General features: G+C 36.5%; 1 long non-coding RNA gene across 1 annotated transcript; it reads left to right on the top strand.

Moving 5' to 3' along the window:
• The first annotated feature begins 911 nt into the window (after positions 1 to 911).
• On the top strand, positions 912 to 3,099 carry LOC308610330. The gene is made up of 2 exons (XR_014014515.1): positions 912 to 981; positions 2,829 to 3,099. It is a non-coding gene; the product is annotated as an uncharacterized lncRNA (long non-coding RNA).
• Positions 3,100 to 18,968: the final 15,869 nt, after the last annotated feature.

Here is an 18,968-nt window from a genome sequence, read left to right as displayed (position 1 = left end):
TAGTTTATATCTTCATAATTTTTTTCTTTAATTTCAGAACTTTGTGAGAAGGATAATGCTATTTTCTTTTAAGTGATTAGATAATTTTGTAATTTTCTATGCTAAAAAGTATACTTATACTATAGTATATATAAATTCTATGTATTTAGTGTGTACTTTTGTTAAAGCATTGTAAAATAACAACTGAATTGTACTCCAATAAATACATCATTTTCCTCAACATTGACTTAATGTGCACTATAGTTCATATTTTTTTCTGATTAGTTCAGAATTAGAGAATTACCATTTTGAGACTGGTTTTTACTAACTCTAACTTCCATGTTCCTAATTTCCATGTTCCTAATGAATAAACTAAGCTTTATTTATCCTTAATATTTTCTGACCTCTTCACTTCAATTGAAATCTGGATTGTTTCAAATGATTCCCCTACCATCTCCACCACAAATTTAGCTTTCTCTTTCTCTAGTATAAGAAGAGCCAGCCTGCTTCTTACATTTAGGCCACTTTCTGATTATTATTCTATAATCTCTGTATTCCCCTAATTTTAACTTACTGTTAGGAAGTAAAGTTGGCCCTCTCTCTATTCAAACCACTCCTGTATCCTCCAGAACCAGCGCCTACTTCTACTTTCCTGAATGAGGTCAACTACACTTCACCAAGCTTAATGTTTTTTAATTTTAACTAATTAATTTTTTAAAAATTAATTTTATTGAAGTATAGTTGATTTACAGTGTGTTAGTTTTAGGTGTACAGCAAAGTGATTCAGTTATACATATCCATATATCTATTCTTTTTCAGATTCTTTGCTCATATAGGTTCTCATAGACCAAGCTTACCAATTTTATAGTTTCATTGCCTGTCTTCATCTATGCCATGACCTCATTTCTCATTCACATCTCAAAATTAAACTTTCAGAACTCCATTGCAACAACGATCAGTGGTCTAATGAACTTGTATAAGATGACCAGAAGTTGAAGTATTGTAAGCATTAGTAATATAAAAGTCCAACTTCTGTCTGTTCTGCAAATGAATATATGTTTAATCCTAAATATATGTTTAGTACTAAAAGTTTCACCATGGTAGTGTGAGTCTTTCCAAAATTTATTACATTCCTATTATATGCCAAGCACTGACTTACTCTTTGATTTCATTTTCCCCCCAATTTTGTTTTCCAAACACAGAATGACAACTTGGTGAAAAAAAACCCTGCGGTATATACCAAATACCAAGATGTGCATCCTCTGCCCATCCTCATTTCTGTATTCCCACTCATCCCATCGTAATTAGATTCTGCCACTTTTCTCCTGAGCCCTATAATAGTCTCATGTCTACTCACTTCCCATCTCTTCCCCATCTTTTAATCTCAAATACAGTTCATACATACAGAACGTCACCTGAATGATGTTCATAACTGATGGCTGCTTGCTTTCTTAAGAATGCTTAAAAGATGCAGTGTTGGAAGAGAAAGCTGTCACCACCTGCTGACTTGTGCCCAAAGTCTCAGAGGCTGAAACTTCTGCTTTCATAAATGGGGAGGTCCAGCACAGAAGTGAATTGAAGAAGTGCCACAAAAGAGCTTATGAGCCTTTTAAAGACTTCCCAGGAGATATACACACACACATACATGTACACAAGATGTTCAGTGTGATTTCAGAGAAATTCTCAGAGACCTCATATGTCTCGAACACTGGGTAAGACCTCTGCTTCCAGACATTCTAAAATTTACTCTTGAATAATGCAACCCAGAGAGTGGAGTACTTGGACCAAATTATTTATATCCCTTATAGTATTATTTCTGGCAAATTACCCCATCCGCTTTTGGCTTGCATAACACACAATTACAAGAACTTCTTTTCTATCTATTGGTAGAGGTCCTCTTCCATCACATCCTGTATACAAAGACTATATAAGTGCACATAATGTCTTACATATTATTTCATAGGGTTAACCGATACTTGGTGTCCAATGTAGAATAACATGGACTATGGGCTAACAGTGTTCTATAAAGAATAAAGTAGTTCTTTGTAAACTAGACTGTTTATATATTTCATACACACGCTTTGTTTCCCAGTTATTCTCTCTTATCACTTAATAAATTCTTTTGATGTCTTTTCTATATCATTTGTACTAAAGTGAAACAAAGCAAGATGTTTTTGATTGCTCCATACCTGGACAAAAGTGTTAGAATGGAAGCCTAGAGGCTGCTATGGTGGTAGCAGTCATAATGAAAATGAGAGAACCCCTAAATGGATGTGGTTTTCCTGCTTCAATTACCTGGAGATTGTTTTCCAGTGCTGACACCAGGATGTTCTGCATTTTGCTTTAGTGAAAGGAATGAGTGTTTCCTCTACAGTTTTAATTATAATTTTGTTTCCTCTAAAATGGCTATGTAATTTCATTGACCATTGAGTTAATACAAAGTGAACTCCTTGGCCTGGCCCTCCAGGCACTCCAACTGTTCTAACCTATCCCTGCTGCTCCATCACCTCCCCTTCTCCTACACATGGGCCTGTGCTGCCATCAAACTGCACAAACCTCTCTTCTCTCAAGTGCTGGGGAGTTTTCTAATCTCTGTGTCACTTTTCATTCTGCTGATTATGTCAGGAATCGGATTTTCTTAGATGCGATGCATACTAAATCTACTTTACACGTATAACATGCTTATATAGTTAGTAAATTTGACAAAAAATTATTAAATGATACCTAATGATGACTACATTATAAAATCATATATATATGCTTTTTCATATATATTCATGTCTTTCAACACTAACCTCACCCTCTCCATTCTCATAATACTTAAAATATGCTTGCTTTATGTTGTCCAGGCCATTGCATGTGGTGCTCTCTTTGCCTGGACTTCTCTCCTTCCTCCGTTCTTCTACTTGCTACCACTTCCCCATGTAATGACCCGATTTGGAGAAGACTTGTTTCTGCTTCTCTTATGGGTTCCCTTAGTACCCTATTCTAAGTTCTATTAATTCAGACTGCATTGTAACTCCCTGTTCATTGTCTTACTTGCTCATTGTGTCCCCAATGCCTATACAGCACCTAACGTTTGGAAAGTACTCAAATAAATGAAAGTTGGTGACATTGAAATACATGTATAACTGGTTTAGAAGAGTTAAATGATCATTGTTATTGAAAGTCATAAAGATACTTACGCCTTTGAGCCAGTAATCCAGGAGTCAAAAATTCAAATGCTTTCAGGGTCAAGCAGGTAATCTAAATGTACAATGTTGGCCTGGGGGAAGGCAATGGGAATACAGGTTACTGTACTTGCCTCACCTAAACACATTCAGATTTACACTTTTATAAATACTGTCGATACAAGCCAAACAAACCATAACCTGTCTCATTCAAAGAAACAATTCTGTAGAGGAAAAAAATATTCATAATAATATTATTTGTGAATCTATCTGTAATAAGGAAAAAAATGAAGACAAATAGCTAGTAATAGGAAGCGGATTAAATTAAATATAGATTGTATCCATTAAATATCATGTATTCTTTAACATTAAAATAATCCCCCAATTGTAATATATGAAAAATGCTTTCGTTATTGGAAATGGTGAAGGAATAACACAAAACTCTGTGTTTGCTGTAATTGCAACCATGTAAAAATATACATCCTTGTTAAAAAAAAAAAGGATTATGCAAAATGAAGATAACTATGTTAGGGTGCTCAAAATAGAAATGATTTTTGTAAAGTTCAGCATTTAATAATGCCGTCATTTTTCCAATCCTAGTCTCTGGAGAAAGCTTTGGCAATATCTCTTGGAGTCTTAGAAGATGATACCTAGCAAGCAGAACCAGGTTACTTTGGGTAAAAGCTGAAGAATATGAATTGTGGGCTGAGCTACAAATAACATTGTCATAGCAACCTCCAAAGATTTCATAGAAAAGGCATGACTTGGATTTCTCTTTTTTTTTTTAAGGAAAATGACTAACAAGATCCCTTTTAAAACTGTTCCGATATAGTGCGGGATAAGATACAATAAGTTTGATAAAGAGTTTTGTTGAGAAATTGGGATAACCTGGCAGAACCTTGAGATCAGAAGTGAGACTCCCTAGTGTAGCCTTAGCACATTGTTTTGTGTATTGATTAGTTTTCAGTGACGTAACACTTATGTGATGCCAATCTGCCTTCCCTGCAGATAATATTTATTTAATAATAAAATATTAAGAACAATATAATAATTCTATAATGATAATAATGGTTATTGTTAGTAAAAAAAGTTCAATTTTCCTTGTTAAGAGACATTTAATATATTTCTCTGATTCTTTATAAAGGCTTGATTATCTGTTCTCAGGGTTCTTCTGTGATACTATATATAACCTCCTGGAAACAGAGGACTGTGGAAATACTGATAGTATCAACGGAAATCCTTGTAACTTCTCTGGAAAGGGCGTATTCCATCAGTCTCATTGCCTCATTTGTTAAGCTGAATCGCCATCCTCAGTGACAGATCTTTTCAGTGTCCAAACTTCCTGCAAGGATTTATGTATTAACCCCATTCTGTTTGAGTTTAGATCAGGGGTGTCCCTTAGGTTATTTTAGGAACCCAGGTTTCCTGTAGTTTGCAAAAGCTGGCCCAGCCCACTGGCAGAAAATCTGCTTGTGATAGCATAGTCCTGTGGTAACAACTTTGGTATCTTGCACAGATAAGCAGCCTTGATATAGGTCCATGTGGTTAAGGAGGAAGACATTGTCAGTAATTCCTTTTACGGGGGAAATTCTAGTTAGCAATTTTTTTCCAGTTCGAAGTAAACATGTAAATCGGGGCTTATCATAAATAGCAATATATCCAAAGTATCATTCTCAGACTACACACAAATTTTTGACTCTAGCTTTCTGTGTAACGTTAGAAAAACAAACAAACAAAAAAGCATAGTCAGATCACCTGTTACCTCAAAATAAGGAGCTGTGTGGCAGCATCGGGAAGCATAATGAGTGAAGCCAGAATTAACAAGCAGCAGGGCTGAGTGTGGAACCCCTGCAGTTCAGGCCTGACCATTGAAACTGGCACCTGATTGCCCTTACAAGTACTACCTGTTCACTCAGTTCTTGAAACAATCAAATGTATACCGTAAATATCATGGTTCTGCTAACACCTTTTGTGTGTTTTCTGAAGCCACTGGTAGAACTAACCTTTTTAACCATCTGCTGAGGACAGAAGTCACGTTATAAGTCAAGTGGAACTTTGAGTTCGATTTCCATTTCTAAACATTTGACCGCAAAATTAAACCTCTTAAAGAAGATTCTTAAAGAAGAATTCAGTCTTCTGGGTAAGTGGGATCTGTCCACTCGTTCATTCAACAGTTACTGAGCTGCTGCTTCATGTAGAATGTACAAGTGGGTTAAAAGATGTTTGAGGAGATTACTGTCTCGTTAGCCATCCAACTAATCATCTCTCATGCTGAAGTTTTGAATCAGAAAAAAAAAAGAGTTGAACCAATGTTTGTTAAATTTTGCACACAAATAGCCCTAGGGAGCACAGAAGGGAAGATTTTTTCCATTGAAAAAATGTATGACTTTTCTGAATAAATTAATATGTATCTTAATCATCTATGTTTCAAATGAGGAAAGGATTAATTTAACAGAATCATTCTGTAAAACCCCTACTGCTTTGAATCCTATGAGAACTTGTTGCTAATTTGAGGCTTTCAAATTTAAAGTCATAAGATAAGTTGAGCAGTCAATAACCTTGAAATTTAGGAAAGTGACTGACATGGACTAGCCAGAACGTTTTTTGCAGTAATTTGATTTATAACTCTGCCCTAATCACTCTTAAAAATCAGCTAGACAGTAAAAAGTTCTCTACCTTCAAACCTCTTGATGCAGTTTTGCAGATTAATCTGAATGGGTTGAAAATTTGATGAAAGGATGGAGAGCATCTAAATTTAGTTTTTCTGGATAGCCACACACAAAAGAATGAGACTAGACCACTATCTTATACCATACATAGATATCAACTCAAAATGGATTAGAGACTCCAATGTAAGATCTGAAACAATAAAACTCCTAGAAGAAAACATAGGCAGTATTCGCTTTGACTTTGGTTTTAGCAATATCTTTCTGCATATGCCTCCTCAGGCAAGGAGACAAAAGCGTAACTAAACAAATGGGACTATTATCAAACTAAAAAGCTTCTGTACAACAAAGGAAACATCAACAAAATGAAAACCTACCAAATGGGAGAAGATATTTGCAAATCATGTATCTAATATCCAAAATAGATAAAGAATTCAAGCAACTCAACAACAAAAAAGCTAACAATCCAATTAAAAAACGAGCAGAGAAACTGAATAGATATTTTTCCAAAGAAGGTATATAGATGGCCAACAAGCATGTGAAAAATGTTCAACATCACTAATTATCAGGGAAATGTAAATCAAAACCACAGGGAGATATCACTTCACACCCATTAGAATGGCTATTATCAAAAAGACAAGAAATAAGTGCTGGAGAGGAAGTGAAGAAAAGGGAACCCTTGTGCACTTTTGGTGGGAATGTAAATTAGTGCAGCCACTATGGTAAATCACATGGAGATTCCTCAAAAAATTAAGACTAGAACTATCATATGATGTAGCTATTCCACTTGTGGGTGTTTATCCAAGGAATACAAAAACACTAATCTGAAAAGATATATGCACCCCTGTGTTCATCACAGCATTATTTAGAATAGACAAGATGTGGAGACAACCTAAATGTTCACTGATGGATGAATGGATAAAGAAGATACACACACACTTACAATGGAAGAATAGCCATAAAAAGATGAAATCTTGGCATTTGGGACAACATGGCTGGACCTTGTGGGTATTATGTTAAGTGAAATAAACCAGATGGAGAAAGACCAATCCCATATGATTTAACTCATATGTGGCATATAAAAACAAGCAAAACAAAATGAATGAAGAAACCAAACTGAAACAAATAGATACAGAGAACAGAGTAGTGGTTAGCAGAGGAGAAGGGGGTGGAGGGAGGGCAAGATGGGTAAAGGGGGTCAACAATATGATGACAGTTGACAACTAACCTTTTGGTGGTGAGCACACTGTAGTTTATATAAATGTCAAAATATAATATTATACACCTGAACCTTATGTGTGATAAACCCATGAAACTATAAATAAATAAAAATTTAATAAATAAATTTACTTTCATTAACTTATGAAACAGCAACATACTTTGCCCAATTTACTTAGCTTCAGAATTTTCATTTGTACAGTTTGAACCAGAAGAAGTACCTTTTTATTGGTTTATTTTTTTTTCTAAAATTCTAAGACTAAATTGTTATTACAATGTCTTCACAAAATTATTAATAGAATGCCTTCATAATTATCTCACGTAAATATTTAGATAAATAGCTATGTAATAGCTGAATTTTCTCAAACTGTTAAAATATTATTTCTAAAGGTATATTTCAGGTTAAGAAGGATTAAGCTGCAGAGATATAATGTTTAATGATATTTCTCAAGTGATAAGAACTTACTGTCAGAAGCATGTAATGTATTAGTACCCTCATTATGGAGTTCAGATTCTCTCTTCAGCAGAAAATGCTCAGGGCATATGTGAGTGATGATAATTTTTTTTTCTATGCCTATATTCCTATAGCATTTCTTATCATGATGTCATTGGGTAACTGCATTTAAAGTGGGCTCTTAGGGACTTCCCTGGTGGCGCAGTGGTTAACAATCCACCTGTCGGGGCTCCCCTGGTGGCACAGTGGTTGAGAGTCCGCCTGCCGATGCAGGGGACACGGGTTCGTGCCCCGGTCCGGGAAGATCCCACATGCCGGGGAGCGGCTGGGCCCGTGAGCCATGGCTGCTGAGCCTGCGCGTCCGGAGCCTGTGCTCCACAACGGGAGAGGCCACAGCAGTGAGAGGCCCGCGTACAGCAAAAAAAAAAAGAATCCACCTGTCAATGCGGGGGACACAGGTTCGAGCCCTGGTCCGGGAGGATCCCACATGCCGTGGAGCAACTAAGCCCATGCACCACAACTACTGAGCCCGTGTGCCACAACTACTGAAGCCCACGTGCCTAGAGCCTGTGCTCTGCAACAAGAGAAGGCACCGCAATGAGAAGCCCGCGCGCCACAACGAACAGTAGCCCCCACTCCCCGCAACTAGAGAAAGTCCACGTGCAGCAATGAAGACCCAACACAGCCAAAAATAAATAAATTTAAAAAAAAGATGATTCTTTAATAAATCAATCAATCAATAAATAAAGTGTGCTCTTAAGCATTTGCCAATTAAAGAAACTCAACATAAAGACCCAAAGACCCCATCTGAGTTTGCTAAGTGATGCAGTGTTAATAAAACTGTGGCTCATTGGAATGTAGTGTGTTACAGGATTTTTTGCACACTTAGCTCTTCAACTGATTTGGTTTGGATTCTAGTCAAATTACTTGGTACCTTGGTTAAGTGGGCTTGTGAAAAATACCTGATATATACAACCACTTCCTATGGAGCTAATAGCTATGTGTTTGCTAAGTATTTTGTGAGCAGAAAAGATCAGAGAGCAAAGAAAGCTGGATTTCCTTAAAAGCACTGAACTGTAACATGTACGTAAAGACTGGGTAATTACTGGGCAGAAACAGGCCTGCCAGTAAAAGCCAAATATATGCAGCTCCCTTCTTCTGCTGAAAATCTGTCCTAGTTTCATGTTAAATTATATATTAAAAGAATACTGCATTTTTCTATAATGATGTTTTTATAATATAGAGGGTGTTTCTGACCAAAGACTCTACATCCACAATATATGATAAAAGCAAAGGTATAATGATAAAATATCATACTCAACTCATTTAAGTAGTAAAGTATATTCTAAACCTCATAATGGACAAATACAGTCACTGTGAGGTGGTTCTATAAGTCTCTAATATATTTCAAAAAGGTATATATCATGTTCAAACCAATTTCTACTATATCTTAAATTATAACTATATAAAATGAACCCATTAACTTTAATGACCACTTATTTACACTAATATAAGTCTGTTCCCCAACAAGAAAGATGTACATATGTATATGGGTGTTTGTATGAGTTAGATAACTGGCATCTTTTTAAAAACTGCTCAAGAAAGTTTGAAGTAATGAATTTTCATGTAGCATGAGGAGGTAATCAAAATCATTCTCCCATATTTCCTTAATTCTAAGGTGCCATATGTTGTATATGTCCTTAAGTTAGTGAAACTTTTTTTGGAAAGAAAAAGCAAGTACACCCAATGCGCACATTAGAAGGAAAATTCTGGTTTTATAAATTTTATAATGAAAAAAAGAAAATGGAGTACATATTTTTATTTACCTTAGAATTAAATTTGAATTTAAGCTTAATTTCTACAGTAACCTTTAGAAATTTTTATTATGCAGTCTTTCTTGATGATAATTTGTAATTTGCTATGATTGATTTAGAATTTCCAAATTTCCATCCATTTTTAGAATTCAAAATTTTGGCTAAAACCATCAATTATTGGAAATCCTCTCAATGTAGACTGTGCATGAGGCCAGTACCTGAGCTGATCCTCTAGGGAGCTTCATGGAGAGTATAATAAGGGGAGCCCTTGTTGAGTAATTTATAGTTGATTAACATCATCATGAATTGCTCCCAACTTTATTCATGATTCTGAACACTTGAGATAATTGAAATACCAAAAGAACGAGTATAAAGCTATTAGGACGAGTGGATACTTGAGCCTACTCACAGTCTCTTTGAGGCAGAGGCTCATTTTGTGCATAAGTGTAAAGAAATATATTTTTGGAAAAATAATTCTAGTTCCAGTTAGAAGATGGCGAACTCAGAGATTTCATTGATCACTGCTCAAAGTGTTTAGAGCCATTGAAAACATTTCCCCCTAGACATTGACATGATGGACTTATTTTAATCAGCAATTACAAAAGTTGACCAAGTGCCAGGCATCAGTGAGTAGATTATTGGGCAAAAATCAGTCTTTCCCCCTTGTACAAAACCTGGATGCATCCTGTCCAAGGACAGACTTAAACAGGCAAGGGAAAGTTTATTGAAAACGATTGCAATTGGAGAGAGAGATTGGACTAAACTCTGCTGAAACAAAAGGTGGGACAGTTTACCAATTCTGGAGTGAGCTAGTGGACTGGTACTGGAGGACATTAGGAGGAGACTGGTTAATGTGATTAGGCCATCTGTGTTTGCTAATCAGCACTTATTGAAGTTAGACTCTTGCCCTCCCACAGAGAATGCGGTGCTATCTTTCTTGATGATTACATTTCGAAAAATGGCTCCCATGTCCGTGAGAAAGACATTCCTGGGTTGTAAATCTGGCAAGATTACTAGAAGAAGATTTACGTGTCAAAGGGGTGAAAAAAGAATTTGCATGTTTTTTAGAGTGAATGTTCTAAATAAGGGGAGGTCAAGGGCCTATAAGTCAGGAAGAAACCTGTCTAAAGTTTTATTAAGCTGAAAGGAATGTGAAGGCTGTCTTGGTCCATCTAAACCTTGAACACAGGTAAAGATGTTTGCCAACTCTAGAGAAAAGCCTACAAGTACGGCAAGCTCCTTTACCTTTAATCTCCCATCCTCCCTAATCTGATTTAGATATTTCCCTTGTGTTGTCACAGGCTTACCAATATCACAGAATTTATCAGGTCAAATTGCAATTTTTTGTCTGTTTACTACTCTTGACACTAGACTGTAAGGTACCTGAGAACAGGGATCCTGTTGACATTTGTAACCACAGGACCTACTGTAATTCCCCTTACCTCAATTCATGCCTGCTAAAATAAACTGAATTCTAAAAAATTAACAGAAAAGTAGCTGAGATAGGAAATAAGAATGTGGGAATTACAAAAAAATTAAGAGCCTTTAGTTTAGTAAAATGAAGATGGTAAGGGAATATGATCAGAAGCCATATATTCCTAGAAGGTATGAAATTTTCTAGTAAATCCTAGAAAACTAGAAGTTGGCCACACCCAGTGGAGATAGGAAAGAGGGCTCACATTTAATGTACACTATATGGTAGACACTATGTTAGCATATCAAATTTAATCCTTTATCTGTGAAGAAAGCACTGCAAACCCTATTTTATAAGTAAGAAAACTGATACCTGGAGTGGCCATATACCACCTCCAGAACAGTGAACCAAGATTTAAACACTCACCTTTATGGCCCCAAAGCTGTTAAATTTGGCTGCCTTAAACATAAATTATAATAGTTTAAGTTTAGGAGAGAAAAATGACCAATACTTTTAACTTTGCATATGAGATGATATCCCTAAGAAGGGATCACCCTCAAAATATAAATAGAATCAATAAGTATCAGATGTGTCTTTAAATACTAGAGACAAGCAAGGTTGTAAAGAAAACTGGTGATGTTTGGGGGTACCTTGCAAAACTTTTGAAGGTGGTGTCACCACAAGGAGACTCTGTCTCTTGGTAGCACCATCAGCTCTGCTTCTGGATTGGATGGATTTTGAGATGACATTAGAAGTGCTCTTCTCTTAGAGTTAGGACATTCTCGGATTCTTTAGTAATGAAATACCTTTGATTCTTTGCTTTATCACCAAAAAAGATGGTTTAAAGGAACAACCTTTTTGTTTTTCCAGATACACACTGGGAATGCTATTTACTAACTCTCACTACATGCTAGAGATATGATGGTAGTCCCCTTATATATCGCAGTATACCGTACAGAAAATATTAAGGCTACTGGCATCAGTCCCATATGGTTAAATAAGCTATTTAAAGGAGGATATTCCTGAACTGGAGAGGGATGTCTGGGACAAGAGCAAGCAGGATGAGGATTTAATCAACAATTTAGTTTTCTCTGGAAGCCTGATAAAATTCAAATACCCATGTCTTGCTTACATGGGACTTATTTTTCAACATAGTATGGCTTGACAATTTTTCTTAAGAATTTGGGATGAGAAGGAAAAACATAATAATTTAATCTAGTCAATAAAAGGAATATTGATGTTCCTCATATTTCTTTGAAGTCCTTTGGTAAATTTCTTGACTTGTCATCTGACTGACTTTTACCCTTTTCTAGAAAAAAAGCATACCGGGAGGAAGTAAGACCTAGTGCTTTTTAGTGTACTCTTGGCATTCTTCCAACTCTTCTGGAAAACATCATTCTATCACTTATATTCCTGTAGAACTGTAAGTTGAAATGAAGAACCCTCTTACCCAGCCTCTTACACAAAAGTATCATGATATTCTTTAAAAGACTCTATCCAAACAGACACATTTTAAATAATTATTAGTTCATCATCATGAGCCAAAAAGACTGCAAGGTTGCTTAGCAACAGAATCAGGCACTCTTAACAGGAACATGCATGGGAACAATGGTGAAAAGTGATGGAGATCTTACAAAGGCAAATTCTTTGAATTAAATCTTTGTGAAAAGACATCACGGGGAAAATGAGTTTTTTAACCTAAGAATTGTTTCCTGAGATTGATACATTATTTCATAGCTAAACATCAACCACTTTCCATAGAATAGATAGAACAATGGAACTTTTAGTCTTTACATAATTTAGGGCACTTACAAAACATTATTTATCAGTGTTAGCTTGAAAATGAATAATATTTCTGTGTTGTCCCATTATCTTTAAAACTGTATAGATACATAAAGAAAGGAAGTTACTTACAAAAATAAATACTGCAAATGTATTTGATTAATGACGTTCTATTTTTATGTCATACATAGACTATAAAAAATTGTATTCTTTTAAATTTGAACAAGATATAAGTATATATATATATATATATATATATATGTATGTATGTATACATACATACACACAAACATGCATTATCTATCTAATTCCCATTTCCAGTGGGAAAAGAAAAGAAAACAAAAAGCCTGCAAAGCATTGTCTCTTTGGGACTCCTAGATTGACTAATTTTTGACTAGTTTGACTGAATGGGCTGATTTTATACTACAATACCTGTAAAGGCACTAACTTGCTTCTATTGGTAAATGGAAGAAAATCCAGTACATATGGGCTCTGTTGATGCAATATGTAAACACCCAGCAAGTTCAAAGAGTAAGCTCAACATCCTGGCAGAAGACCTCAACTTTGACCCTAGTCCCATCTCTGGCTTGGACAATTCACTTAACCACCATAGACCTCATATTCCTCATCTATAAAAGGAGGCCTCCAAGATTATTTTCAGCTCTAAAATTCCTAAAGTTCATGTCCGTCAACTCTAAGTAGCATCATTCTTTTTTTCTCACAGAAGAATTGTTTGTTTTAGTGCATTGGTTATTTGACTACTGTCTTTATGTAAATACTAGAAGTAGCAGGCTTGTTCACCAATACATTCAGGTATCAGGCAAAAAACTTTCAATACTGGGTTTTTGTTTGTTTCTTTCTTCATGGCTGATTGCATGTTGCAGAGCTGATTTTTAGTTTCTGGAAGTTAAAAACATGCAGGTGTAGATATAATATGCTGCAGCCATTTATATCACCAGCCATAATGTTTTAAAACAACTGGCTTTTTTGCATAGTCTTTAGAAGAGGGTTAGATGAGCACTTCTGTTTTCCTTTTCTTGAGAAGTTTTATAAAAACACCAAAAGGTCATCTTTAAAAGGTCAGACAAGATTAACAACAAAATCTTGGAAGACAGCCAGTCCACCAAGGAAACAAACCCAAAGGACTCTTTACAGATGCAAATCTTAAATAAGCAACAGAACCTGAGAGTGGGGTGAGGGCAGGGGAGAGAAATACGTTGTAGCAAAGAAATACATTCAAGAGATGCCTCGTGGCATTGAACTGTTGGAAAGGAGTAGCAGTAAACAAACCTGGCCCCCAGCAATTGCTAAAGGGCACATTCATTAGGAAGTTGGAAGCAAGAAGTCTAAGATCATGAGTCAGAGAAGCAGAATCATGAGCCACACCCACACTGGGTTCTATATGCTCTTGTTAAAACAAAGAGAAGTTGATGTAAATCTTTTAATTGCAAGGCATTGAAAAAGTGGTTATTAATCCCACTAGTTGATGCCAGGCCAGGTTTCTGATTATACAACTGAGGATGTAGCTCTATAGTCCTGACAGCTGGGTAGTAGAGAAGATGCAGTTTTCTTCCCACAAAAATACCACTTCTCCTACTAACAATTCTAAAGGGAGAGAAAGCCTTTAACAGAGAACACATTAAAGGAGAGTCACAGTTATTTAAAACCAGAAACTTAAATATTGATGGAAGAATCAAGTAGGCTTAGGAAGAGAGCAAGCTACAGAAATTGATAAAAGCTTTGCACTTTTAGTTGAAACTTTTAAAATTATAAACAGAAATGGAGAATTCTCTGCCATTTGTATTTTATCCAGTATTCAACTAAGTGGCCTATTAGTTTAGTAGGATGAAAAGTATCTTGCTGGCAAATGTGGAAACTAATACTGAAACAAAAATATAAGGCAGAGACATATTTTTGTAGCAAAGGATTTCACCAGCTTTGTCAGGGTTGACACAAGAATCATATTATAGGGGCTTCCCTGGTGGCGCAGTGGTTGAGAGTCCGCCTGCCGATGCAGGGGACACGGGTTCGAGCCCTGGTCCGGGAAGATCCCGCATGCCACGGAGCAACTAAGCCCGTGTGCCACAACTGCTGAGCCTGCGCTCTAGAGCCCGCGAGCCACAACTACTGAGCCCACGTGCCACAACTGCTGAAGCCCGTGTGCCTAGAGCCCGTGCTCCGCAACAGGAGAAGCCACAGCAATGAGAGGCCCGCGCACCGCAACGAAGAGTAGCCCTTGCTCGCTACAACTAGAGGGAGCCCGCACACAACAACGAAGACCCAACACAGCCAAAAATAAATAAATAAAATAAATTTTAAAAAAAATCATATTATAGTTATACTTAATATAAATGTTAGATTATGTAATACATACATGTATATTCAGTAGAAATAGTCAATATATTGTACATAATGTACTACAGTAGTAAATGTTAGGTTCTTTTCAATGAATACTTTATAGTGTTTTTGCGATCTTTATAAAGAACCTGGTTTTTAAATAAATACTATTTCAAATTTGGGGAATGAGAAGTTTAAAATAAGATGAACCAGATTTCTACAATCCATTTTCTGATGCTCAAAGTGGGCAGACTACAAAATGGAGCATGGCTGAGGCCATGTGGTCATCTGTGTGTTCCTTGCACTGTTTGAATTTTATGATACATCCGTAATATGCAGGGGCACAAATCACTCATAGGTTATGCTTTTTAGGCAAACTTTTACACACGAATAACAACTAATTAGAATAGACCTTAGCAAAACCGTGATGTTTGCTTGTTTCATCAAGCTCCACTTTCTGAGTTTCCCCTGTGAGTCTATTTATTGCTCTGTCTTCTCTATTCCCTAATACCCTCTGCAGAACACTTATGCCCTCAAGTTCTCTTCCCTCTTGCACATCATCAAAACTTGCTTTTGGATCATTCAGGCTGAGGTAAAAATGACTACGATCTTAAAGCACAACCAGTATTTGAATTTTAATGGGAAAAAAAGATTTAAGCTAAAGGGATGAGATTCCGAGATAAAAGGATGAGAGTTGAGTGCCAACCATCAGTTAGTAGATGAGAAGACATTTTTAGGCATCAAAGCTTTTCCGCGGGCTTCCCTGGTGGCGCAGTGGTTGAGAGTCCGCCTGCCGATGCAGGGAACACGGGTTCATGCCCTGGTCTGGGAAGATCCCACATGCCGCGGAGCGGCTGGTCCCGTGAGCCATGGCCACTGAGCCTGCACGTCCGGAGCCTGTGCTCTGCAACAGGAGAGGCCACAACAGTGAGAGGCCCGCATACCACACACACACACACAAAAATGCCCAGATAAAACATTTCATTTTCCCATTAGAGAAATGCAAATCAAAACTACAATGAGGTATCACCTCACATTAGTTAGAATGGTCATCATCACAAAATGTACAAACAATAAATACTGGAGAGGGTGTGGAGAAAAGGGATCCCTCTTGCACTGTTGGTGGGAATGTAAATTGATACAGCCACTATGGAGAACAGTATGGAGGTTCCTAAAAAACTAAAAACAGGACTACTATATTACCCAACAATCCCACTATTGGGTATATACCCAGAGAAAACCATAATTCAAAAAGATGCATGCACCCCAATGTTCACTGCAGCACTACTTACAATAGCCAGGACACGGAAGCAAACTAAGTGTCCATCAACAGAGGAATGGATAAAGAAGAAGTGGTACATATATACAATAGAATATTACTCAGCCATAAAATGGAACGAAAACGGGTCATTTGTAGAGACGTGGATGGACCTAGAGTGTGTCATACAGAGTGAAGTAAGTCAGAAAGAGAAAAACAAATATTGTATACTAACACATGTATGTGGAATCTAAAAAAATGATATAGATGATCTTATTTGCAAAGGAGAAATAGAAACACAGACATAGAGAAAAAATATATGGATACCAAGGGAGAAGCAGGCAGTGAGACGAATTGGGAGATTGGGATTGACATACATATACTATTGATACTATGTATAAAATAGATAACTAATGAGAACCTACTGTATAGCACAGGGAACTCTACTCAGTTCTCTGTGGTGACCTAAATGGGAAGGAAATCCAAAATAGAGGGGATATATGTATAGGTATAGCTGATTCACTTTGCTGTACACCTGAAACTAACACGAGTGTAAAGCAACTATATTCCAATAAATTTTTTTTAATTAAAAATAGAAAAATATGGGGAAAAAATCAGGGATTTAGGGGGAAAAATTTAAAGAATCATTACCATATGAAAAAGTGATTAGTGTCACTAATGATAAGGAACGTACAAATTGAAAGCTCAGAGAGATATCACTAAGAGATGGCAGTGAAGTAGCGCAACTGTTACACACATTAGTGTTCTGTTGGGTGAATATGGTGATCCAAGAGATTAAGAAAAAAAAATTTTTTTTAAATGGGGGAAAGCAGAGCCTTTTTTATTTTATTTATTTATTTATTTATTTTTTGCGGTACGCGGGCCTCTCACTGTTGTGGCCTCTCCCGTTGCGGAGCACAGGCTCCGGACGTGCAGGCTCAGCGGCCATGGCTCACGGGCCCAGCCGCTCCGCGGCACGCGGGATCTTCCCGGACCGGGGCACGAACCCGTGTCCCCTGCATCGGCAGGCGGACTCTCAACCACTGAGCCACCAGGGAAGCCCCAAGAAAATAATTTGGCACAATCGAATTTTTAAAAACTGAAAATATCACACTATGATGCAGACATTGTTATTAGTTGTTTGCCTAACTGTTCTTGCATATTTAACACTAGGAGATATGTCAAAAAAAACAGAAAAATAACCCATAAATTCTCTCAATTTATTTGGTAAAGCTTAAATTCATAGCAAACAAATTTTAAATGCAAAACTGAAGATAGTGGTTACCTCTGAGGGGATCAGAAAAGAGGAAAGGTCACCAGAGTCATGCAAGTGATATCAAGGTAAGAGTCATGTTCAGTTCTTAGACTGAATGGTGAGTCTTTGAAAAGATAATCTGGAAAATTAGAAGTCACTGCCTCTACTCTCAAGGTCAGAAAATACGTAAGAGACCCAGAGAGATTTTTTTTACCACACGTGGTTGCAATTTTATAGATAATAAAAAATGAAACCTCATTCTTGCCATTAAATCCATGTTATTTTTTTAATTTGAAGAAAAATGAGGCTATATAAATTTTTACAGTGGTGAACCCTGTAAAACTGCTCCTTTGAACATTACAGTGGTAATTTCAAGTCTTTAAAACACAAGTTTGAAGAGATAGGAAAATCCATTACATGCTCTTTCATACTTACATGTAAATTAATATTAAAACAGCTTTATTAAGTTGTTTATATGATAAAATGCACATATTATAGTATGCAATTTGATGAGTTTTGATGTATGTATAAAACCATGAAACTATCACCACAATCAAAATAATAAACAGATCTGTTGACAAAAAAGTTTCCTCGTGGTCTTTTTAATGTATTCTTTCCAACTCTACCTACCCCTCTAATCCCGGGCAACAACTAATCTGTTGTCACCATGCAATAATTTGCATTTTTCTAGAATTTCGTATATGTTCAATTCCACCATATATACCCTTTTTGTCTGTCTTCTTTCTGTCAGCATATGTGAGATTTATTCATGTTGTGTATGTCAATAATTCATTCCTTTTTGTCATTTTATTACTTTTTATGAATATAGTACAGTTTATTTACCCCTTTGCTTATTGTTCATTAAACTTTTTTTGACCATATTTAGTCTGTCTTTAATTACATCCAATTTATTTTCATCTTGGACATTGTAATTTTCATCTCTAGAAATTTGAAAGTCTGTTTTGCATTACTTTTTATCTTCTTTGTTTCTACTTCCTTTTGGACATAGGCAGTACAGGTATAATAATTGTTTTAATATCAGTGCTTACTACTTCTAACACTTCCTTGGTAACTTTTCATTGGTTTTCTAACACTGTGAATTTTACATAGTGAGTGTTAGATATATTTATTTCTATAAACATTCTTATGCTTAATTTTGAGATTTATTAAAATTCCTTAGGAATGTTTTGATCCTCTGGATCTGGTTTATAAGATTTGTTATTTGGAACTTTTGCAGTTTTGTTTTAGGCTAATTTTTTCCCACTACTGAGGCAAAACCCTTCTGTGTACAGCACCCTGTAAACTTTGAGGTTTTCCAGTCGGGAAGGTGGGGTGAGAACATGCACTATGACTGTCTTTGTGTGAATGCCATGCCTTGTTACACCCAATCCTTGAGGTGGTTTTCCCTAACCTCAGACACATGCCCTGATCAGCACTTAGCCAAATGCTGGAGGGGAGCACTCTGCTGCCATCTGGAATTCTCTCTCTGTGCAGCCCTGTCACTGTTCCTCTGACCTACGAATTCTAGTCTTGGTTTCTCTGAACTCTCAGCTCTGTCTCCTCAACTCATTCCTCAGTCCCCATCTGCACTCCAGATCTGTCTGAAATCAGAAGGACTGAC

This window comes from Mesoplodon bidens (genome assembly GCF_964165515.1).
Source record: "Mesoplodon bidens genome assembly, contig: HAP1_SCAFFOLD_408, whole genome shotgun sequence".
NCBI lineage: Eukaryota > Metazoa > Chordata > Mammalia > Artiodactyla > Ziphiidae > Mesoplodon > Mesoplodon bidens.
This window is presented reverse-complemented; position numbering and strand designations above follow the sequence as displayed.